Genomic DNA, 24881 nt, shown 5'->3' with positions numbered 1-24881 from the left:
CAAGTGTTTAGGTGTTGTTAAGCTGGCAGCACGTAACAATTTCAAGGAGTTATCCTCATGACCTCGTCAAAACGTTCCAATTAACTTTAATCTTTCCCAAAGAGGGATATTAGGTATCACTCCAGGTAAAACCCAAAGCATTTGGGATGGATGCACTTGAAAAAATCAGGACTTTCAAAACACCTTAACCACCCACAATTCCTTCAAATGAAATGTGTTCGCTGTTGCATTGGACCCAGAAACCGCTCTCGGCATTAATCTCAGTGAAGCAGAGTGTGACCGTGTTGCATCTGTCAGTGTGGAGGTGACCAGTTCGGGGTCACTATCGGCCGCTTCCAGCCGAGACTAAGGCACGATGCAAGCGGATGTTTACCCCGAGCTTTGGAAAATATTGTCAGTCGCAAAAAAGGGACAAATCAAAAGGAACCAAAGATTAAATCCCAGGGCCCAGATTGGAGAATCTGCAGATTCCCCTTGGCAAAGTGAATCGGAGCAGAATGAAGGGTGAACATTCCCACTGCCCAGGAGCGATGAAGACACAGCTCAGTCAGCCCGTCCCCCTCCATTCTCACGCTGGAACATTCCTCACATGGAAATTGTTTAACCCAGTGAAATAAATCCTTACAGCCGATAATTTATACAACTGATTGAAGGAATGTCGAGCGTGGTTACCGAGTGACGGTGAAAAGTTGAACATTTGTTCCGTTCAACCAAACTGCGATAAAATGTGAACATTTTTTTTTCTTATTTTAAAAATAAATTGAAGGGTCTGGGGAAAAATGTTCAGTGTTTGTGAGAGTGGGGTCTGGGTGAGCAGCTGGTGAGTGCGACAGGGCCAGTGCTGGATGCAGGAAGCTCCCGTCAGTGTGGGTGGGTCTGATGGGGCTGAGTGATTGACAACTGGCGGTTGTTGGTGTTTCCATAAGTCATGGAAATTCCCTCCAAAAGTTTTTTCTTCTTCATTTGATTGTAAACAACTTGAAATAAAGGGAATAAGTGCAGGAACTTTTTTGGTCTGTATTTCAGCTGCCATTGTCCAGTGGTTAAATTTTCCTCTAAAAATCCACTGGGTTTTTCGACTTTGACTTGAGTCATAGGAACATAGAAACTGGGAGCAGGAATAGGCCTTCCGGCCCTTCGAGCCAGCTCCGCCATTCATTATGATCATGACTGATCATCCAACTCAATAGCCTGCTCCTGCTTTCTCTCCATACCCTTTGATCCCTTTCGCCCCAAGAGCGATATCTAACTCCTTCTTGAAAGCATGCAATGTTTTGGTCTCAACTGCTTTCTGTCTTAACGAATTCCACAGGCTCACCGCTCCCTGGGTGAAGAAATTTCTCCTCATCTCAGTCCTAAATGGTCTAACCCATATCCTCAGACTGTGACCCCTGTGATGATGGAATCCCCCACCATCGGGACCATCCTTCCTGCATCTACCCTGTTTTGTCCTGTTAGAATTTTATCGATTTGTATGAGATACCCCCTCATCCTTCCTAACTCCAGCAAATATAATTCTAATCAAATCAATCTCTCCTCATATGTCAGTCCCGCCATCCCAGGAATCAGTCGGGTAAACCTTCGCTGCAGTCCCTCGATAGCAAGTGCATCCTTCCTCAGATAAGCAGACCAAAACTGCACACAATATTCCAGGTGTGGTCTCACCAAGGCCCTGTACAATTGCAGCAAGACATCCCTGTTCCTGTACTCGATTCCTCTGGCTATGTAGACCAACATACCATTTGCCTTCTTTACCGCCTGCTGCACCTGCATGCTTACCTTCAGCGACTGGTGTACAAGGACACCCAGGTCTCGATGCACATTCCCCTCTCTCAATATACAGCCATCCAGATAATAATCTGCCTTCCTGTTTTTGCTACCAGAATGGATAACCTCACATTTATCCACATTATACTGCATCTGCCATGCATTTGCCCACTCAGTCTGGTTGTCCAAATCACACTGAAGCATTTCTGCATCCTCCTCATAGCTCACTCCCCCACCCAGCTTTGTGTCATCTGCTAATTTGGAGATGTTACATTTAATTCCCTCATCTAAATCATTAATTTATATTGTAAATAACTGGGGTCCCAGCAATGATCCCTGCGGTACCCCACTAGTCACTGCCTGCCATTCAGAAAAAGACCGATTTATTCCTACTTTGTTTCCTGTCTGCCAAATTGTTTTCTATCCATCTCAATACACTTCCCCCAATCCCATGCGCTTTAATTTTACAGGCCAACCTCTTACGTGGGACTTTGTCGAAAGCATTCTGAAAGTCCAAATAAACCACAACCACTGGCTCCCCCTCATCAACTCTACTAGTTACATCCTCGAAAGATTCCAGTCGATTTGTCAAGCATGGTTTCACCTTCATTAATCCATGTTGACTCTGTCTGATTCTGCCACTGTTTTCCACGTGCTCAGCTATTAAATCTTTTATAATGGACTCTAGAATTTTCCCCACAACCGACATCAGGTTGACTGGTCTATAATTCCCTGTTTTCTCTCTGCCTCCCTTTTTAGTTAGTGGGGTTACCTTAGCTACTCTCCAATCTGTAGGAACTGTTCTAGAGTCTGTAGAATCATGGAAGATGACTACCAATGCATCCACTATTTCTAGGGCCACTTCCTTAAGTACTCTGGGATGTAGATGATCAGGCAGTGGGGATTTATCGGCCTTCAATCCCATCAATTTCCCCAACTCCATTTCCGTACTAATACTGATTTATTTCAGTTCCTCCCTCTCACTAACCCTGTGTTCCCAACATTTCTGGTATGTTATTAGTGCCCTCCTTTGTGAAGACAGAAAAAAAGTATTTATTTAGTTGGTCAGCCATTTCTTTGTTCCCCATTAAAAATTCCCCTGTTTCTGACTGTAAGTGACCCACATTTGTCTTCACCAATCTTTTTTCTCTTCACACACCTATAGAAACGTTTACAGTCAGTTTTTATGTTCCCTGCAAGCTTACATTCGTACTCTGTTTTCCTCTTCTTAATCAATGCCTTGGTCCTCTATTGCTGAATTCTAAACTGCTCCCAATCCTCAGGTCTGTTGTTTTTTCTGGCCAATTGTATGCCTCTTACTTGGATCTAATACTATCTCTAATTTCCGTTGTAAGCCATGGTTTGGCCACCTTTCCTGTTTTACCTTTGCGCCAGACAGGAATAAACAATTGTTGCAGTTCAGCCATGCGCTCTTTGAATGATTGCCATTGCCTATCCACTGTCATCCCTTTAAGTAACGTTTCCCAATCCATCATAGCCAAGTCGCACCTCATACTATCGTAGTTTCCTTTATGAAGATTCAGGACCCAAGTCTCAGAATGAACTACATCACTCTCCACCTTGATGAAGAATTATATCATATTTTGGTCGCTCATCCCCAAGGGTCCTCGCATAACTAGATTGCCAATTATTGCTTTCTCATTACACAATACCCAGTTGAGGATGGCCTGTTCTTTCATTGGTTCCTCAATGTATTGGTCCAGAAAAACATCCCGTATACACTCCAGGAATTCGCCCTCTATGGTCCCGCTCCCAGAGGATTTGTTCAGTAATTTTAATTCTGTTTTATCATTTATCCTCTATTTCCACAGAACACTGACACTGAAATTGTTCATTCTTCCCGCCATTGTTCTCCATGAAGCAGGTATTGTCTGCACGGTCTAATGGAGACATGTTCAGAGGGCTGTGCCAGAGGGTTTCTTTCAGGTTTTAGGCCTCTTTTGGTCCATTAGCAGCAACCGGATGTCTACAGAGGAACTCGGAATGCCGAGCCCCTCTTCTCAGGATGGACTTAATAAGGGGACAAAATGTTGGTTAAAGAGAGAATAAAAGGTCTGGGGATTTAGACTGAGATTTCCGGAGCTTGGGGGAATAACACAAATCGGTGGAGCAATGTGACATGGGCGGAATACGAGCTTGGGAGATTATCCAGTCCGTGCTGGGGGACTGCGGGGAAGGAAGTTCTTTTGTCTGCCCATCCCAGCCGAATGTTGGTTGTGAAGTGACGGTCAGACCCCGAGGGGAGGGTGAAAGCCTTTCACTGAGTTTGAAGGTTGTAAATCAGATCTTGGAGGTATCGCTGCTGTGTTCCCAGGAAGCGGGGGTCTCATTCTTCGAACAAAAAGCTTACATGGAGGACCGGTTTCTCAGCAAAAATACAAAACTGGAGACGTGGGACATTAGAATCTGCTCAGCGCTGATTCACGTTAATTCATTTGGTGTCTTGGAATAAACAAGTGGTTTGTAGCGGTCCTTTACAGAAAGAAATAGAATTCAGAAGATTCTGGCCAATACCTTCACAATTTCCACTATTACATCCCGCAGAATCTTCAGCTGCTTCTCATTAAGTCCTAGAGCCTTACCAACATTAAACACAGGCAGTCCTTCTGGTACCTCTTCTTTAACAAGGGTTATATGTAAAAGAAGATATTTGCAAATTGTCGATGGAGAAAGTGAGCACTTTTATTGAAGAGGGGTTAAAGGGGAAGAGGCAACCCTTTGTGATAAAGAAGTAGGTTTAGCAGAAATTAAAGTAGCAATAAGTGGAATGATGGGGACAGGTTGTTATGGACTGATCACAGAATTTCATAGATTTATTTAATAGAGATTGTGTGTCCATTTATTCCTTGTCTTTGAGGGGTTTAACATTGAAGGAAGCCCATCTTCATTAAAAATGCATCATAATCTTAGTTTACAAAACAATGTGTGTAGATGGGATTCAAAGAATTAGAGGCATATCACATTATAATGTGAATTATATGATCCTGGTGAGGGTTAGGGAAAATCTTTGGGAGGAAAGGTAAGGCTATGGAGGATGCACAGTGGAGATTTACTGCAATGGTATCAGTGGTGAGGGATTCTGTATGTGCATGGGCAAAAAAAAACTGGGGGTGTTCTTCTTATCACCGAGAATGTTAAGGGGAGATTTAATACAGGTATTTAATATCAACCCAGGTATATTTTTTAAACACATTAAACAATAGTTTTGTTTTCAATTGACGGAGTTCAACAACCAATGAAGTGTTAATACAATCTGCAGGATTTTGCTTTTGTCATAATTTAATTTGTGAGGAAATGTTTCACATTGGTCCATTCCAAACAGTCCCTGATCTGATGTGATAGAAATTCCTTTCACTTACAGAAGCTGCATTTACAACATTGCGCACCAGGCTGCTCATTCAGAACCTTCTTACCAAGTTTCTAAGGATGGAAAAAGGGTGTGAGACTGTGTTCTAAAATTCAGGCAGGTGACTGAGAGGTTAAGGTGATGGATTGCTAATCTGTTTTTTTTTAATCACACATGGGTTCCAATCACATCCTTGTTGTTAGTTTGTGGATATTATTAATTAATTGCTTTGTTCCGTTTCATTACATTTTGCAGAAAATAGACCTGGAATCTGATGCTCGTCAATACCTCACTGGATTCCGGATTTGTTCAGACTTCATCAAAATTGAGACTGGTAATTACAGGTCTTCAGCAAATTTTTTCTAGAATGGTTATAAAATAGGATTCATAAAAGGCAGCGAGATTTTCCGTTCTCTGGGTTTACACTAATTGAAAGAGCAATGGGAAAAGTTAATGGTGATGGAGTAGTAACATAACATTATGCTTGGGGAACACATTTAGTTTGAAATTTTCTTGGTAAGTTTAGTGAGTGAGCAAGTTTTGGCAAATGAACTTTAAAGTGAGGGGCCGTCCAATTAAACCTATGAAAAATAGAGAAGGTTGTTTAATTTTGTGGTGAGATGCTCAAAACTGTGGAGGAGCAGAGAGGCATTCACAGATATCATTAAAAGCCAGTGGACAGGAAGGTAAAAAAAAATGTAATAAGGTTAATAGAATATAAAGGGTTGGAACTCATGCCACAGGTGTATAAAATCTGTTTACAGCCCATTTAGATCACTGCGTTCAGTTCTGGACATCACGCCTCAGGAAGGTTATATTGCCCTTGGTGTGGGAACAGCAGAGTTTCACCACAGTGATACCAGACTCAAATTGATGAGGGGAGATTGCAAAGACTAGCCTTGAAATGCCTTGAATCTCGAATGTTAAGGGGTGATCTAACTGAGATTTTTACGATGATTGAATGATTTGACAGTTCAGATAGAGAAGTCCAGGGAACCTCGATGTCAGGGGATATAGAGGATTGGTTAAGGAAATAAAGGCTCATGGCAGGTACAGAGGGCAGAACACAGCAGGAGCCCTGGAAGAGTGTAGAAAGTGTAGTGGGAACTTAAAAGAGTAATTAGGTTGGCGAAGAGGGGGCATCAAAAACACTGGTGGGCAAAATAAAGGAAGATCCTAAGTCATTTTATAAATATAATTATATTTTATATAATTTATATATTATAATTTATAACTAACATTTATAAGACCATACGACATAGGGGTAGAACTTAGGCCATTCGGCCCATCGAGTCTGCTCCGCCATTCAATCATGGCTAATAAGTTTCTCAACCCCATTCTCCCGCCTTCTCCCCGTAACCTTTGACCTCCTCACCAATCAAGAACCTATCTATCTCAGTCTTAAATATACTCAATGACCTGGCCTCCACAGCCTTCTGTGGCAATGAATTAAATGTAATCAAATGTAAATATAAATATTTGCAAAGGTCTTGCATGGGAGAATGGTCAAGAAGGGAAGAGTCCATGGGGTCCAGGGCAATTTGGCAAATTGGATCCAAAATTGGCTCAGTGGCAGCAAGCAGAGAGTGATGGTCGAAGGTTGTTTTTTCAATTGGAAGTCTGTGAAGAGTGGTGCTGGGACCTTTGCTGTTTGTAGTGTACATTAATGATTTAGAGGTGAATATAGGGGTCTGCGCTGGAGTGCTGCTTTAGGCTGCAGCAGAGTGCTTAAGTTGGAGTTTGGTGATTGAGGGAATTTGAGGGTTAATTTTTATCTGAAGTCTAGTCTATCTTTAATTTAGTAATTAACTAAAAGTTGCTATTTTGGTTGGAAGAAGGCGAGATTTAGGCCAGCTTTAAAACAGGGTTTAACTGTCTCTGCTTGCAGCTACTAGTTAATATGATAACTGGCTTAAACAGGTTTTCAGAGGCTGTGTTCAGAGGGTATAAAAACAGGCCATCTAACATTGCTGACTTTGTCTGCACTGCAGCGCTGCTTTGAGCTGCAGTAGAGTGCTTAATTTAGAGTTTGGTGACTGAGGGAGTTCAGTGAGGAGGGAGCAAGATGATCCTTGAATGCCGTGAGGAGGGTCGGGTAAGTGTTTACTACTTTTATCGCCTATAGTTTTTAAAGTCTTATTTTGTGGTTCGTCGTTTGTAAGGGCTATATTCTGTAATAATGAGCAGCAGGGAAGAAGGGCCCTAGAGTAATTGATATTATTTGGTACTAAGTATCTTCCAAAAGGTTTAAATTCATTTAAAGGGGTAAGTTATGGCAGGAGAGCTCAAAGCCATGGTGTGCTCCTCCTGCTCTATGTGGTAAGCCGGGAAAATGTCCAGTGTCCGGGGCCAGCATGTGTGCGGGAAGTGTCTCCAGCTGCAGCTCCTGGAAGCCCGGGTTTCGGAGCTGGAGCGGCGGCTGGGGACACTGTGGAGGATCTGCAAGGTGGAGAGTATCGTGGATAGCGCTTATAAAGAGGTGGTCACACCGCAGGCTAAGAGTCCACAGGCAGGAAGGGAATGGGTGACCACCAGGCAGAGCAAGAGGACTAGGCAGACAGTGCAGGAATCTCCTGTGACTATTCCCCTGCAAAACAGATATACCGCACTGGATACTGTTGGGGGGAATGGCCTCTCAGGGAAAAGCAGCAACAGCCAAATTTGTTGCACCACGGTTGGCTTTGCTGCACAGGCGAGGAGAAAAAGTGTTGGAATGCAATGGTTATAGGGGGTTCTATTGTAAGGGGAATAGATAGGCATTTATCTGGCCACAAACGAGACTCCAGGATGGTATGTTGCCTCCCTGGTGCGAGGGTCAAGGATGCCTCAGAGCGGCTACAGATGTTATGAAGGTGGAGGGTGAACAGCCAGTGGTCGTGGTACACATTGGTACAAACGACATAGGTAAAAAAAGTGATGAGGTCCTAAAAGCAGAATATAAGGAGTTAGGAAGTAAGTTGAAAAGTAGGGCCTCAAAGATAGTGATCTCAGGGTGACTTCCAATGCCAGGTACCAGTCAGAGTAGAAATAGCAGGATACATCGGATAAATACGTGGCTGAAGAGATGGTGTGAGGAGGGCGGGGGGTTCAGGTTCCTAGAAAATTGGGACCGGTTCTGGGGGAGGTGGGACCAGTACAAACTGGACAGGTTACACCTGTGCAGGACAGGGACTGATGTCCTAGGGGGGATATTTGCTGGAGTGGTTGAGGAGGGTTTAAACTAAAATGGCAGGGGGATGGGAACCTATGCAAGTAGTCAGAGAAAGGCGAATCACGGACAAGAACAGAAGACAAAAAGGGGAATATGAAAACTGATCGGCAGAGAAAGCAAGGACAAGAATCAAACAGGGCCTCAGTGAAAAATAGTGGGAACGGGACAAGTAATGTTAAAAAGACAAGCCTTAAGGCTTCGTGCCTTAACACGGGGAATATTCGCAATAAGGTGGATGAATTAACCGCGCAAATAGATGTAAACAGGTATGATATAGTCGGGATTATGGAGACATGGCTGCAGGGTGACCAGGGATGGGAACTGAACATCCAAGGGTATTCAGTATTTAAGAAGGACAGACAAAAAGGAAAGGGCGATGGAGTTGCATTGCTGGTTAAAGAGGAAATTAACGCAATAGTGAGGAAAGATATTAGCTCCGATGATGTATGGGTAGAGCTGAGAAACGCTAAGGGGCAAAAGATGTTAGTGGGGGTTGTATTTAGACCCAAACTGTAGTGGTGACTTTGGGAATGGCATTAAACAGGAAATTAGAGATGCATGCAATAAAGGCACATCTGCAATTATGGGTGACTTTAATCTGCATATAGATTGGGCAAATCAAATTAGTAACAATATCATAGAGTAATTATTCCTGGAGTGTATACGGAATGGTTTCCTTAAGGAAGACGTTGAGGAACCAACTAGAGAACAGGCCATCCTAGACTGGGTATTATTTAAAGAGAAAGCAATAATTGGCAATCTAGTTGTGCGAGGCCCTTTGGGGATGAGCAACGATAATATGATAGAATTCTTCATCAAGATGGAGAGTGATGTAGTTGATTCTGAGACTAGGGCCCTGAATCTTTATAAAGGAAACTGCGATGGTATGAGGTGCGAGTTGGCTATGATGGATTGGGAAACGTTACTTAAAGGAATGGCAGTGGATAGGCAATGGCAAACATTGAAAAAGTGTATGGGTGAACTGCAACAATTGTTTATTACTGTCTGGCGCAAAAGTAAAACAGGAAAGGTGGCCAAACCAAGGCTCACAAGGGAAATTAGAGATTGTATGAAATACAAGGAAGAGGAATACAAATTACCAGAAAAAAACAACAGGCCTGAGGATTGGGAGCAGTTTAGAATTCAGCAAAGGAAAACGAAGGGATTGATTAAGAAGGGGAAAATCGAGTATGAGAGTAAGCTTGCAGGAACATAAAAACTGACTGTAAATTTTCTATAGGCATGTGAAGATAAAAAGATTGGTAAAGACAAATGTAGGTCCCAAACAGACAGAAACAGGGGAATTTATAATGGGGAACAAAGAAATGGTTGCGCAACAAAATACCTACTTCTGACTGTTCTGTCTTCACAAAGGAAGAAACAAATAATATACCAGAAATGTTGGGAAACACAGGGTTTAGTGAAAGGGAGGAGCTGAAAGAAATCAGTATTAGTAGGGAAATAGAGTTGGAAAAACTGATGGGATTGAAGGCCAATAAATCCCCACTGCCTGATCATCTACATCCCAGAGTACTTAAGGAAGCGTCCCTAGAAATAGTGGATGCATTGGTGGTCATCTTCCGAGATTCCATAGACTCTAGGACAAATCCTACAGATTGAAGGGTAGCTAAGGTAATCCCACTAACTCAAAAGGGAGGTAGAGAGAAAACAGGGAATTATACACCAGTCAGACTGATGTCAGTATTGGGGAAAATTCTAGAGTCCATTATAAAGGATTTAATAGCTGAGCACTTGGAAAACTGTGGGAGAAACAGAGAGAGTCAGCGTGGATTTACGAAAGGGAAATCTTGCTTGACAAATCTACTGGAATTTTTTCAGGATTTAACAAGTAGAGTTGATGAGGGGGAGCCAGTGGGTGTGGATTATTTGGACTTTCAGAAGGCTTTCGACAAAGTCCCACATGAGAGATTAGCATGTAAAATTAAAGCACATGGGATTGGGGGTAGTGTATTAAGATAGATAGAAAACTGGTTGGCAGACAGGAAACAAAGGGTAGGAATAAACGGGTGTTTTTCCGAATGGCAGGCAGTGACTAGTGGGGTACCGCAGGGGTCGGTGCTGTGACCCCAACTATTCATTATATATATTAATGATTTAGATGAGGGAACTAAATGTAGTTTCTCCAAATTTGCAGATGAGACAAAGGTGAGTGGGAGGGTGAGCTATGAGGAGTACGCAGAGATGCTTCAGTATAATTTTGGTAAGCTGGCTGAGTGGGCAAATGCATGGCAGATGCAGTATAATGTGGATAAATGTGAGGTTATCCACTTTGGTAGCAAAAACGGGAAGGCAGATTATCTGGATGGCTGTAAATTGAGAGAGGGGAATGTGCAACGAGACCTGGGTGTCCTTGTACACCAGTCGCTGAAGGTAAGCATGCAGGTGCAGCAGGCGGAAAAGAAGGGAAATGGTATGTTGGTCTTCATAGGGAGAGGATTCGAGTACAGGAACATGGATGTCTTGCTGCAATTATACAGGACCTTGGTGAGACCACACCTGGAATATTGTGTGCAGCTTTGGTCTGCTTATCTGAGGAAGAAAGTTATTGCTTTAGAGGGAGTGCAGCGAAAGTTTACCAGACTGATTCCTGGGATGGCAGGATCGAGAGATCGAGAGAGAGGAGAGATCGAGTCGGTTAGGATTATATTCGCTGGAGTTCAGAAGAATGAGGGGGGATCTCATAGAAACATATAAAATTCTAACAGGACTAGACAGGGTAGATGTAGGAAGGATGTCCCCGATGCTGGGGGAGTCCAGGACCAGGGGTCATAGTCTGAGGAAACGGGGTAGACCATTTTGGACTGAGATGAGGAGGAATTTCTTCACCCAAAGAGTGGTAAACCTGTGGAATTCGCTACCACAGAAAGTAGTTGAGGCCAAAACATTGTATGTTTTCAAGGAGTTAGATATAGCCCTTGGGGCGAAAGGGATCAAAGGATATGGGGAGAAAGTGGGAGCAAGCTATTGAGTTGGATGATCAACCATGATCATAATGATTGGCAGAGCAGGCTCGAAGGGCCGAATGGCCTACTCCTGCTCCTAGTTTCTATGTATGATCAGTAAGTTCACAGATGACACGAAAATTGGTGGCGTCGTAGTGAGGAGGAAGCCTTAGATTACGGACAATATAGATGGGCTGGTAAGGCGGGCAGAGCAGTGCCAAAAGGAATTTAATCATGAGTTGCGGTGATGCATTTTGGGAGGGCTAACACAGCAAGGGAATACACAATGAATAGTCGGACCCTAGGGAGCACAGAGGATCAGAGGGACCTTGGTTTAAATGTCCATCGATCCCTGAAGGGAGCAGCACCGGTAGATAAGGTGGTTAAGAAGGCATATGGGATACTTGCCTTTATTAGCCGAGGCATAGAGGATAAGAGCAGGGAGGTTGTGTTGGAGCTGTATAAAATGCTACTTAGGCAACAATTGGAGTCCTGTCTGCAGTTCTGGTTATCACACTATAGGAAGGTTGTGATTGCACTGGAGATGGTGCAGAGGAGATTCACCAGGATATTGCCTGGGCTGGAGCATTTCAGCTATGAAGAGAGACCTTATAGGCTAGAGTTGCTTTCTTTAGAGCAGAGGAGGATGAGGGGGCACCTGAGAGGGGTATACAACATTATGAGGGACATAGGCGGAGTAGATATGAAGAAAATGTTTCCCTTAGCGGAGCTGTCAATAACCAGGGGACACAGATTTAAGCTAAGGGGCAGGAGGTTTAGAGGGAATTTGAGGAAAGAAGTTTTTACCTAGAGGGTGGTTGGAATCTGGAACACACTGAGGGGGAAGTAGAGTCAGAAAATCTCACAACATTTAATAAGTATTGAGATAAGCACTTGGAATGACATAGCACACAGGCTATGGTCCAAGTGCTGGAAAATGGGATTAGAATAGATCGGTGCTTGATGGCCAGGATGGACACGATGGGCCGAAGGGCCTGTTTCTGTGCTGTATAACTCTATGACTCTATGAGAGATACTATTACCTCTGGTGCAGGGTGTCCTCACCAAGGAGGCATAACCTTAAAATTAGAACAAGGTCTTTCAGGGGTAATTTCAGGAAGAACTTCTTCACGCAAATAATGGTGAAAATATTGAACTGTTAGGGCTGGGGGTCAACCGAAAATTTCCAAACTGAAGCTGGTAGCTTTTGTTTGGTAGGTGCTTTAAGGATTTCAAAACCAAGCTGGGTAGATGGAGTTAAAATAAAAATGACTCATTAAATGACACAGCCGACATGAGGAAGAATAGTTTATTTCTGTTACTATATCCTGATCTTCATAATCCTGGACCAAGCAGGATTTCAAATTACCAGCCAGTCTGAACACGTTGCCTGTTAAAATTAATTCCTCCACCCCCTCTCCAGAAAGAAAAAGACTAAATCTGGAGGAAACTGAAATGAGGAGTCATGTACAACGAAGGAGACAAATACAAAACTAAATCCTCTAATAAAATAGTTTGTCATGAAAATATAATATTTTTTATAATATTATTGTGATTTATTGTAAAGGTAGGTTAATAGTGGGGTTTGGATTAGTTTCTCTGATTGAGTTTGTGTGTGTGGGAGGGGTTTCAGTTTAATTCCAAACAGCTAGTCTGGAACTTTTGTGTTATCTCAGTGTTACCTCGGTTTGAAATGCTAAATATGTAAACATGGCTGAAGTTTTAGAATGTGAGGAGTGAAGAACATTTGCGTTTTTAGGTAAAGCAGAGTAGTGAATTTCAAAGAGATAGTAAGGTGTTACACCTGACCATATGGAGGCTAAGACAAACAGTGTGTTTATTTTTTCCAAAGATTACTGATAGCATGAGTACTATGAAAGGTTTATATTATGGATAAAGTAAAGTTGCAAATACATGTTGGAACAATGGGATTTTCATTAAAAACAGAGAAACATGTATAAAGGAACTGAGTTTATGTGTAAGCAAAAGGCATGCTTAGATCCAACAAGTGTGAAAAGCCTCCAACTTCAAAGTACCAAGATGCTGTCTACAGGAACCGCAGTGAAGAAAACTCATTGTGAATACCCATGTCGAGGGTATTTTGTGCTTTGTCTGGGTCTGTTGCATCTATTTTGTTTTACTGTTACCTTAACAGAGATGTAACTGGGAGCTAGATTAATTAAGAGATTTAGCAGTTATTATAGTAGAAATTTGAAGGCCCATACATGTGCTTAAAATATTTTCTTCTATTAATAAATGTTTACTTTAGTTTTGTAAAAAACCTGTAAGTCTTAGTGGGCTCATTACTGCTGAATTCAAGGCATGAAATAAAGTACAAATTGCAAACAGTCACGGCAGCTGTTTTAAGTTTCCCTCTGGGATTTGAGCAGCTCAGCACTTGCTATCCACTGTGCCATAAAAAGTTCAAAAACCATCAAGATTGGAATCCTGTGAGGAAAAGTCAAGTTATTATTGAGAACTCTGCTGAGAGAACTTCATTGGGCAGCAAAGAAATCTGGTGAAGAATCCGAGAAAATCGATACCAGCGAACAATTCAACATCAAAACTGGATCAACTCATGTGAAGATCAATGAGTAAAAGCTGTGAGCTCCGTGCATCCTCAGTTAATCAAGTAGAGATATTGTCTGGATAAAGCATTTTGTTTAGGACAGGATTCACTGAACTGGGTGGAGCAGACAGCTCATTGCAGAACAAGTAAGTCATCTCTAGACTTTCCTTTGTAAACTTCCAGTTTGTTGAGACATTGAATTCAAATAAACTTTGAATCACAGTGCAAATGAATTGACAATTCAAAAACAATCTTAACTTTGCGATAAATAAATTGTAACAATTAAATTACAAACAAGAAATTGAGTAACCTGCATGCTCAGACACAGTGGGAATAGGAGGGATGACTTTAAAACATGGATAAAAGCAAAATACTGTGGATGCTGGAAATCTGAAACAAAGACAAAAATCAGTGGAAAAACTCAGCAGGTCTGACAGCATCTGTGCAGAGGAAGACAGAGTTAACAGTATTTGTTGAGAGTGGGGATTAGGTGCATCTTATGTCTGTGCATACGCCAAAACAGGCAGATCAGAAATGTCAGTTGATTAATACATTAGAGAGCCAAGCAGCATACAGAAAGTACAGAGGAGAGCTGAAAAAGGTAATTAGATCAGCAGAGTGAGAGTGTATGAGAAAGGGTTAGAGGGTAACACAAGGGAAAACACTGCAGGATGTTACCAACATATGGAAAGTCACTGAAAGGATCGGCTGATTAGGAGATCCTGTGGAGGCAGAGAGCATGGCTGAGGGATTAAATGAGAACATTTCATCTGTCATCACAAAACAAGTGGATGCTGCTAATGTCAGAGTGAAGGAGGAGCTGGTGGAGAAATTAGATAGGATAAAAAAAATAGAAGAGGTAATTACAAGGCTGGTAGCGCTTAAAGTAGAAAAGTCACCCGATCCAGATGAGATACATCCAAGATTACTGAGGGAAGGGTGGAAATAGCGGAGACTTGAGCCAGAATCTTTCAATCCTCCTCGGATATGGGAGTGAAGCCACAGAACTGCAGGATGTTAATGTTACATCCGTGTTTAAAATGGAGAGGGATAAGCCCAGTAACTACAGACCAGTTAGTCTAATGCTGGTCGTGGGGAAAGGTTTAGAGACAATGATCCAGGACAAAATTCATTATCGTTTCGTAGAACATGGGTTGATAAATAACAACCTGTACAGATTGGTTAACAGAAAATCAGGACTGAAATAGTTGATGAAGTTCTCTGATGAAGTTTTAGAGAACATTGACCAGGGGAGTGAGGTTGATTGTGTGTGTCTGGCCTTCCACAGGGGTTTGAAACAGTTCCACATAATAGAGAAGTTAGTAAAATTCAAGCAGATGGGATCAAAGGGGCAGTGGCAGCATGGACACAAAATTGAATAAAGGGACAGAAAGGATAAAGTAGTGATGAGCGGTTGTTTTTCAGGGTGGGGGAATTGAGACAGATCTGATGCTCTGTCAGATCCGCCGGCTGTTCTATTCCTATTCCCTGAGCTCTTGTAAATTTTAATAACTTCCAGCCTATATCCAAGATTGCTGATGACACTAGTTAGATGACATGGTTTGTAGTTTAGGTGGGAGCAGCAAGTTTCAAAGGGTCATTGACAGATTCCGTGAGTGAACAAAACTGGCTGAAGATGTTCAACATGTGGAAGTGTGAGATCATCCATCTTGGACCAAAGATCCGAGAATTTCCTAAATAGTTAGAAACTTGGGACTGTGGAGGAGCTGAGATTGAGTGAGAGTGAGAGCTGAGTGAGACTGGAGGGTGGATAAAGAGCAGCGGCAGAGCAGCCCGAGAGCAGCAGTGAGAGAGAGAAGGAGAGAAGAGTGAGAGCGGTGGGGGGGATAAAGAGCTGTGAGGGAGGGGTTGGAGCAAACCGGTCATGTTTATAATAAATAGCCAAAGCATGATATCAGGGGAAAGAAGGGACCAGTTGGTTTGTGCTGATTTCTCTAAATTAGGGCACTGATTTAAACAAGGAGCTGGAAAATTAAACGTTTCAATCAGGGTAAGTACAACAGTAAGTATAAGTGTAATAAGAGTATTAGTGCAGGGCAGGTTGAGAGGCATTAAATAAAATTAATAATTTAAACAAAGTACTGATTAGATTCTAAAAGAGGGAATAGGGGTTTATTTCGATCATGGATGGGCAGCTGTGACCTGTTGTTTTCAGTTCCTGCCCCATGTGGGAACCTCAGGACACTTCATGTGTCTTGGGGCCAATTGTATACAAGTGTCTCCAGCTGCTTGAGTTCGAGCTCAGGATTTCTGAGCTTGAGGGGCAGCTGGAGTCACTGCAGAGAATCAGGGAGGATGAGAGTTTCCTGGATCGTAAGTTCCAGGTGGTGAACACCCCAAAGGGAAAGAGGGTGTTCAGGATCGAAGATGGGTGGCCAACCAGAAGAGTAGGAAGAGGCAGGAAATGCAGGAGTCTGCGGGGTGTGTGCCACTGTCAAACCGGTACTCAGCACTGGAGACTGCTGGGAATGGTGACACCCTGAAGAACTGCAGTCAATGGGCAAGAAGCTGCACAGGAGGGAAAAGTGAAGAGTAGAAATGCAGTTGTTAGAGCAGATCCCATAGTCAGGGGGACAGACAGGCATTTCTGTATCCATCATTGAGAGTCCCACATGGTGTGCTGTCTGCTTGGTGCCAGGATAAAGGACATCATGGAGAAGGTGCAGTACATTCTGCAGGGGGAAGGGAGTGAGCCAGAGGTTGTGGTACACGTCAGTATCAATGACACAGGGAGGACAGGTATTGAGGTCCCTCAGTCAGAATTTCAGCAGCTAGGGAGGTTGTTAAAAAGTAGGGGCTCAAAGGCAGTAATCTCTGGATTACTACTACTGTGGCATGTGCTAGTCGGAGTAGAAATATAAATATGTAAATGTAAATGTCAATAGGTGGCTTGAGGCCAGTGCAGGAGGTGGGAGGGGTTCAGATTCGTGGGACATTGGGGCCAGTTCAGGAACAGGAAACACCTATTTAAAAGGAAGAGGTTGCACCTTAACAAGACTGGGACCAATGTCCATGTCGGGAGGGTCACTCCTGTGGTTGGGAGGGTTTGAACTAAGCTCACAGGGGCTGGGAATCAGTATAGAGAAGTAGAAAAGAGGAATAACTAGAGAAGGAAGTAGGAACATATAAGGACGGAGCAGATGAAGAAGAATCTAAGAGGAACACAAGGAACTGTTTAGATTGGATGTTTGTAATCGCATAATGCGTAGTGAATAACGTTGGTAATCTCAAAGCACAAATAGCCATGTGGGAAAATGATGTAGTGGCAATGATTAAAACGTGGTTTAAAAGTGGTGAGGATCAGGTTCATATTCAAGGGTACAAAGTGTTCAGGAAAGAGAGATAAGGAAAAAAGGGAGGTGTAGTGAGAGCGATAGAGAAGCAAATCTGCAGAGAAATCACAGATGGATAAGAACTATAGAGTGGTGATATCTGGGGATTTCTGAAATGTGTTCAGAGGCACTTCCTCGACCAGAATGTTCTCAGTCCAGTTAGGAAGGAGGCATTGCTGGATCTGGTGTGGGGAATGAGGTGGGCCAAGGTTGGCCACGTGAACCAAGTGTCTGTGGGTGAACCCTTGGGTAAGAGTGATTGGTAGAGGGCTAACTTCAATGGGAGGGGAGGGGATTTAGCCAGGGTGAAATGGAAGCAGAGACTGAAAGGAAAAACTGTAACAGAGCAATGGATGATCTTTCAGGAGGAGATGTTTCAGGTACAGACCAGGTACATTCCAATAAGGGAGAAGGGAAGGGAACCAAAGCCAGGGCTCCTTGGATGATGAGGAAGATAGAAAATATGATAAAACCATGAAGAGGCCGTGTGACGCACGACAGATGAATTATTCAAGTGTGAACCAGGTCACTGTTATTGTACGAGAGTGTGGAATTTACTCTCTCCCTGTCCCATCTCTGTTACTGTATGGGGATGTAGAATTAACTAATCCCTGGTATCTGTCAATCTGTACGTGAGTGCATGATTAACTCTCTATCTGGCAGTCTCTGTTACTGTGTTTCAGGGCAGAATCATGGTAACTTTCTAACTATCTGTCTTCATTAGTCTATTTGAGAATGGAATTAATTTTGAATCTGCCTGCCTTTATTACTGCATGTGAGTGTGGAATAAAATCTCCCTCAATCTCTGTTACTGTGTGTGAATGCACAATTAACTCTTTTTAATCAGTCTGTGTTCCTATGTTTCAGTGCAGAATTACCTCTCTATCCAACTTCGTTAGTGTGAGAGAGGGCGGGATTAATTCTGTATCTGGTGTTCTCTATTAGTGTATGTGAGTGGGGCATTAATCCTTTGTTCATCGCTGTTATTGCATGTGAGAGTGTAATCAGCTGTCAATCTTTCTTACTGCATATGAGGGAAGCATTAATCATTCTCCTTTTCTATCATGTAATTGAATGTCAAATTAATTCTCTCTCCATCGTCTCCGTTACTTTGTGAGCGTGAATTAATTCTATATCCTGCAGTCTCCAATAATGTATTTTAGTATGGCAAAAACACACTGTAAATCTCTGTTACTGTATGAGTGCAGAATTCACTCTGTCAATCTATAATAACGTGTAATTAACTCTCTGTCCATCAGTCTCTGTTCTTGTTTACAAGTGGGTCGATTTCAGGTAAGCAAAGTGCAACTAGTAGAGTGCCACAGGGATCAGTGCTGGGTTCTCAGCATTTTACAATCTATATTAATGACTCAGATGAAGGGACAGACCATCAACAAATTTTCAAACAACACATAGATAGGTGGAAAAGCAGGTGGTGAGGAGGACACAAAGTGTCTGCAAGAGGATGTAGATAGGTTAAGTGAATGGCAAACATTTGGAATACAATGTGGGGAAAATGTGAGTTTTCTACTTTGATGGGAAGAATAGAAAAACAAAACATTGTTTAAAAGATATATATTAATGACCTAGACTGTGGGTGTGCTGGGTATGATTTCAAAATTTGCATATGGTACAAAGATTGGAAATATTGTCAACTGTGAACTTAAAAAGGACATAGACATGTTGGAGGAATGGGCAGACAAGTGGCAGATGAAGTTCAATGCAGAAATGTGTGAGGTGATTCATTTTGGCAGGAACAATCTGCTGAGACAGTATAAAATAAAGGGAGAGCCTCTAAAGGAGGTGCAGGAACAGAAAGACCTCTGTGCATACGTACATAGGTCATTGAACATGGCAGGGCATGTTGAAGAGCAGCTAATAAAGCAAATAGTATCATAGGCTTTAATTACAGGGTCATTCAGTATAAGAGTAAAGAGGTTATGTTGAACTTGTATAAAACACTTGTTAGGCCTCATCTGGAGTACTGAGTCCAGTTCTGGGCGCCATACTTGAGGAAGGATGTGAAGGTATTGGAGAGAGTACAGAGGCGATTCACAAGAATGATTAGAGCGGTAGAGAACTGTAGCTATGAGGACAGATTGGAGAGGTTGTGACTCTTTGCCCTGGAGAAAAGAATGCTGAGAGGTGTTCAAGATCTTGAGGGGTCTCGACGGGGCAAATAGAGATAAACTGTTACCACTCAAGAGAACATCAAGAACTAGAGGGCACAGATTCAAAATAATTGGCGGAAGGAGAAAATGTGATGAGAAGATTTTTTTTCACCCAGAGGGTGGTTGGAGACTGGAATAAACTTCCTGAAAGTGTGGTGGAGGCAGGTTTGATTGCAATATTCAAAAGCGAATTGGACTGCTGCCTGAAAAGAAAGAATGTGCAAGGTTACGGGGATAAGGCAGGGAAGTGGGACTAGATGGAATGCTCTTTCAGAGACCCACTGCAGACTTGAGGAGCCGAATGGTTTTCTTCTGCACTGTAAAGACACTGTGATACCATGGAGAGAGACTACACAATGTTGCAATACAGAGGGATCTGGGTGTCTTTGTACATGAATCACAAGAAGTTAATGTGCAGCTGCAGCAAGTAATTAGGAATTTAAATGGAATGTTGGCCTTTATTCCAAGGTGGGGTGGAATATAAAAGTAGGGAAGTCTTGCTCTGACAACAGGTCATTGGTGAGATGACATGTGGAGCGCTGTGTAAAGTTTTGGTCTCCTTATTTAAGGAGGGATATACTTGCATTGAGGACAGTTCAGAGAAGTTTGACTAGACTGATTCCTGACATGAAGAAGTTGTATTATGAGGAATGTTTCAGCAGGTTGGGCCAATCACCATTGGAGTTTCGAAGAAGGAGAGGGGATCTCATTGAAATATATAAGATTCTGAGGGTAGATGTTGAGGGGAATGTTTCCATTTATGGGGAAACCAGAACCAGAGTTTAAAAATGAACATCTCCCATTGAAGATGGGGATGAGAAGGAACTTATTTCCTTTGTAATTCAGAACCCTAGAGTGCAGTGGAGGGTGGGTCGGGTCATTGAATATATTCAAGTGGAGTGGACATATTTTTGATCTACAGGAGAGTCAAGGGTTATAGGATGGATGGGAAAGTGGAGTTGAGGCCACAATCAGATCAGCCATGGTCTTATTGAATGGCGAAGCTGGCCTGATGGGCTGAATGGCCTAATCCTGCTTCTCTTTCTTATATTTTTAATTTGTCATTGTGGGATTGGCTCTGTCTTTTAGTCTCTTTTGCTCTATTTCAGTGTGGAACTAATTCAGTCTGATCTACATGTGAGTGTAGAATTCATTCTCTGTCCATCACTTACTGAATGTGAGTGTGCAATTTAAATCTCAGTCAATCTCTGTTACAGTGTGAGAATGTGCAATTAAATCTTTATATCAGTCCCAGTTAATGAATGTGAATGCGGGATTAACTCTCTATTGGTCAGTCTCTGTTACTGCAGGTGAGTGTGGATCAAAGTCTCCATGGGTCAGTCTCGCTTACTGTATGTGAGTGCGGAATTAACTCTCTATTGGTCAGTCTTAGTTACTGTAACCGTGGAATTCTCTTTCACGGTCTTTGTTAGGATAACTGTGAGTGGAATTAAGGACCCGTCAATTTCCATTAACGTTTTAGTGAGGAATTAACCTACAATAACAGAGACTGAGAATAATTAAGACAGTTATTGCACACTCTCATATTAGTCTATGTTAATCTATGTGAGTGAGGAATAAACAAACAACTTGTCAGCCTCTGTTACTTAGAGTGTGCAATCAATTCTCTACAAATCACTCTTATTGCATATGAGTGTGAATCTCTGTCATGTGTGCAAGTTCTGATTTAGCTTTCTATTCCGACCATGTTGGTTGCTGTACAAGAGTGTGAAATTAACTCTTTGCATGATAACCTGTTACTTTCGGTGAATAAAATTAAGTTTGTCAGTTACCGTATTGGAGTGTGGAATTAATTCTGTATCTGTCAGTCTCTGTTACTGTATAGGCCTATGGAAGTAACTCTCTTTCAGGCTCTGTTACTTCAAAAAAGTTAATTCCACATTCATCGTCTGTCAGTCTGTGTTACTGTATATGAGTGTGACATTAACTCTCTGTCTCTGTTATGTGTGAGTGAGGAATTAACTCTCTTTCGCTTAGTTTCTGGTACTGTCTGTGGGTGTGGAATTCATACCTTACATGTCAAGCTCTGTTACTGTACATAGATGTGGAATTAATTCCATGTCTGTCAGTCTCAGTCATGCAGTGAGTGTGCGCTTCACTCTGTGTCAGTCTCAGTTACTGTGAGTGAGTGTGAAATTAAATTTCAGTCAAACTTGGTTGCTATGTGTGATTCTGGAATTACCTGGTGAGGCCACAACTGGAGTATTATGTGCAGTACTGGTCACCACATTACAGGAAGGACATAATAGCTCTGGAGAGAGTGCAGCGGAGGTTTAGAAAAATGTTGCCAGGGTTAGAAAAGTGTAGCTACGAGGAGAGATTGGATAGGTTGGGGTAATTTTCCTTTGAACAAAGAAGGCTGAGAGGTGACTTGATTGAGGTGTATAACATTATGAGGGGAATAGATAGAGTGGACAGGATAAAATTGTTTCCCTTGGTGGAGAATTCTAGAACAAGAGGACACAGATATAAGATAAGTGGCAGAAGGCGTAAGGGGGACATGACGAAGAACTTTTTTACGCAGAGGGTAGTGGGTGGCTGGAATTCACTGCCCAAGTTGGTGGTAGAGGCAGAAACTTGAAACTCTTTTTAAAAGTGCCTGGATCTGCACCTAAAGTGCTGTAAGCTGCAGGGCTATGAGCCGGGTGCAGGAAGGTGGGATTAGAAAGGGCACCAGAATGTCCTCGGGCTGGCATGGACAAGATGGGGTGAATGGCCTCGTTCTGTGCTGTAACTTTTCTATGGTCCCATGGTTCTACCTTCCAGCCAAAGTCTGGTATTGGATGTGATGTGAAATTAACTCTTTGAGTCCATTACCGTACATGAGTTTGAATCAAAACTCTAATAATCTGCATTACTCTATGTATTTGGAATTAATTTTCTGTCAGTTTCTGTTACTGTGTGTGGCAGAGTAGACAGGAAGACTTTTTCCCTCACATTGTTCGAAAGAAATAGGACCAGAGGGCACAGATTGAAGGTAATTGGCAAAATAAGCAATGGTAACATGAGGAAAAACCTTGTCATGCAGCGAGTAGATGGGGAATATGACTAACAATATGGGGGAGGCAGGTTCAATCGAAGCACTCGAGAGAGAATTGGATTATTATTCAAAAAGGAACAAAGTGCAGGTCTATGGGGAACAGGCAGTGAAGTGGCATGAGGTGAATTGCTCCTTCAGATGGCCAGCATAGTCATAATGGGCTGAATGGCCTCCTACTGTGCTGTAATCATTCTATGATTCAATGAATTAACTCTCTTTCAATTTCTTTTACACTAAGTGTGGGTGGAACTAACTCTGTCACTCTTTGTTCATGTATGTAAATGTGAAATTCACTTCCCGTCAGTCTCTGTTACTGTACAAGAAACAGTTAATGACCTTTTATCAGAAATGGTAGGGCCCTCCTGTTCTTAAAGTACTCGCCGTTAAACCCATCAATGTCTCCTCTCTCTGCTTCGCAATTCAAAGTCAGCCAACAAGAACATACCTTCAAAGAAAGAGTGGAACGACTTCCACGTCCAACTTCCATCCTGATGCAAAAGGGATCTGCATTTGTCAGTTTGTGTTTCTGGCCTCGGTTTTGTGAGCAACACCAGCAATAATTCACGTGCAAAATCCGGTGGATACTGGGAATCTGAAATGAGGAGAGAAAATGCTCAAAATACATGGCACGTCAGGCAGCATCTGTGGAGAGAGAAACAGAGATCACATTTCAGGTCACTGAGAGTCAGCCTGCAAAAAAAAAATACTTACGAACATCTGCTCGTGGTGGCTGCAGTTCCCACAATTCCCTGCATCCCAGAAACCGCTCTATTCAATGCACTGATTTCCCCAGGCATTGAGAGTGTGTATGCTCCCCAGGGCCGGTCCTGTGAAATTCCGAGGTCGCCCTTTAACCACTGCCACTTGTAAGCCAATCCCACCAATCTGCCTATGTCCTTTCGAAGTTGTAACACTTTCCTCCTCACAGTTCACAATACCACCAAGTTTCATGTCATCCGCAAATTTTGAAATGGTTACCAGTGCACCAACATTAACATATATCAGGAAGAGCAGGGGTCCTAACACCGACGCCTGGGGAACTCCACTATAAACATTCCTCCCATTATAAACATTCCTCCAGTCTGAAAAACAACCATTCACCACTACCCTCTGTTTCCTGTCACTCAGCCAATCCCATATCCATGTTGCTCTGTCCCTTTTATTCCATGAGCTGTAACTTTGTTCACAAGTCTGTTGTGTGAGATTTTATCAAATGCCTTTTGGAAATCCATGTAAACCAAATGAACAGCATCACCCTCCCCAACCCTCTCTGTTACCGCATCAAAGACTGGGTACAAACGGGATAAGAAACCGGGAAGCGGCGGCTGGGATAGGGGAGGCGCTGCACCATCATCTTCATGGTGACGTCCCCCGGGCGCCTCTCCGCACGTCTGCCGGACCTGGCGGCTCTGATTCGGGCTCTGAGAGCCGCTGAGACTCGGCGTTACTGAGGCTGCGCTCGACCACGATCAGATTCCAGGGGCTGTGGCGCGCATGCTCGGCGCAGTTAGGCTTTCCGTTGGACGACATGTTGCACCTGCGCAGTGCCTATCTGTTAGAGATAGGCCGTTATACATCACTCCGAGCATTCTGGGAAGGGCTATCCGCCATTTCACTATAAACTGCAAGACAAGAGGATGATTTTGTGTTAATCGTTTCTGAGCAAGCTCATTTGTAGCAAATCAGCTCCATCCCCCTGTCCTTTCTAATAGCCCTTAAATATTTTTCCATCCCGTATTTTTCGTTTCACTTTTGTAAGTTTATATCGAATCAGCTTCCACCCCATTTTCCGGCGGAATATTCAGGTCACAACAACTCGCTACCTTGTAAAGAAATGAGAAGTGATGATCCATTCAATGTGGAGGATGGTGGGGAGGAGGGTGCAGACAAGGGGAAAGCCAGAATAAACGCCGCCCTCACATGCAGTACTAGACATTGACCGATAAAGAAGGAATCCCAACTCACAAACCGTTTGAAAGACTGAGATACAAAATAAATCTTACACTCGCAAGCACTACCTGTGATTGACAGATACAGAACAAATCTCATTCAGATACAGTAGCAGAGTTTGATAAATGCCTCACAATCATATTTTCTCCCAGGGTTTAAGAGCCACAGTCGAGGCTTGATGACAGTAATCCAATTCTGGTTTAACAAGAGCTTTACACAAGACCCAGAACATTTTTTGCCCCCACGAGATGTGGGAGTCGTTGGCTATGCCAACAGGTATGTCATGACCACAAAACATAAGCAGGAGAAATCCAACCCGGCGAGGTCACGCCCCATTACTGTTCTCCCTGTCAAAATAAAGAAATGATGGATGAGGTTTTCGACAGTGGTATCCAGCAGCAGTCACTCAGCAATAACCGGTTCATTGACGATTAGTTTGGGATCCACCAGGACCATTCAGCTCCATACT

General features: G+C 42.8%; 1 long non-coding RNA gene across 1 annotated transcript; it reads right to left on the bottom strand.

Annotated features, from left to right (window-relative positions):
* Window positions 1-4929: 4929 nt before the first annotated feature.
* LOC144670422 (uncharacterized) lies at window positions 4930-23197 on the bottom strand. The gene is made up of 2 exons (XR_013573874.1): window positions 22904-23197; window positions 4930-5559 (listed from the first exon to the last, which is right to left on the bottom strand). It is a non-coding gene; the product is annotated as an uncharacterized LOC144670422 (long non-coding RNA).
* Window positions 23198-24881: the final 1684 nt, after the last annotated feature.

This window comes from Cetorhinus maximus, chromosome 31, assembly GCF_964194155.1.
Source record: "Cetorhinus maximus chromosome 31, sCetMax3.hap1.1, whole genome shotgun sequence".
NCBI lineage: Eukaryota > Metazoa > Chordata > Chondrichthyes > Lamniformes > Cetorhinidae > Cetorhinus > Cetorhinus maximus.
Note: the sequence above shows the minus strand (reverse complement) of the source record. Positions and strands in the feature narration are given on the sequence as shown.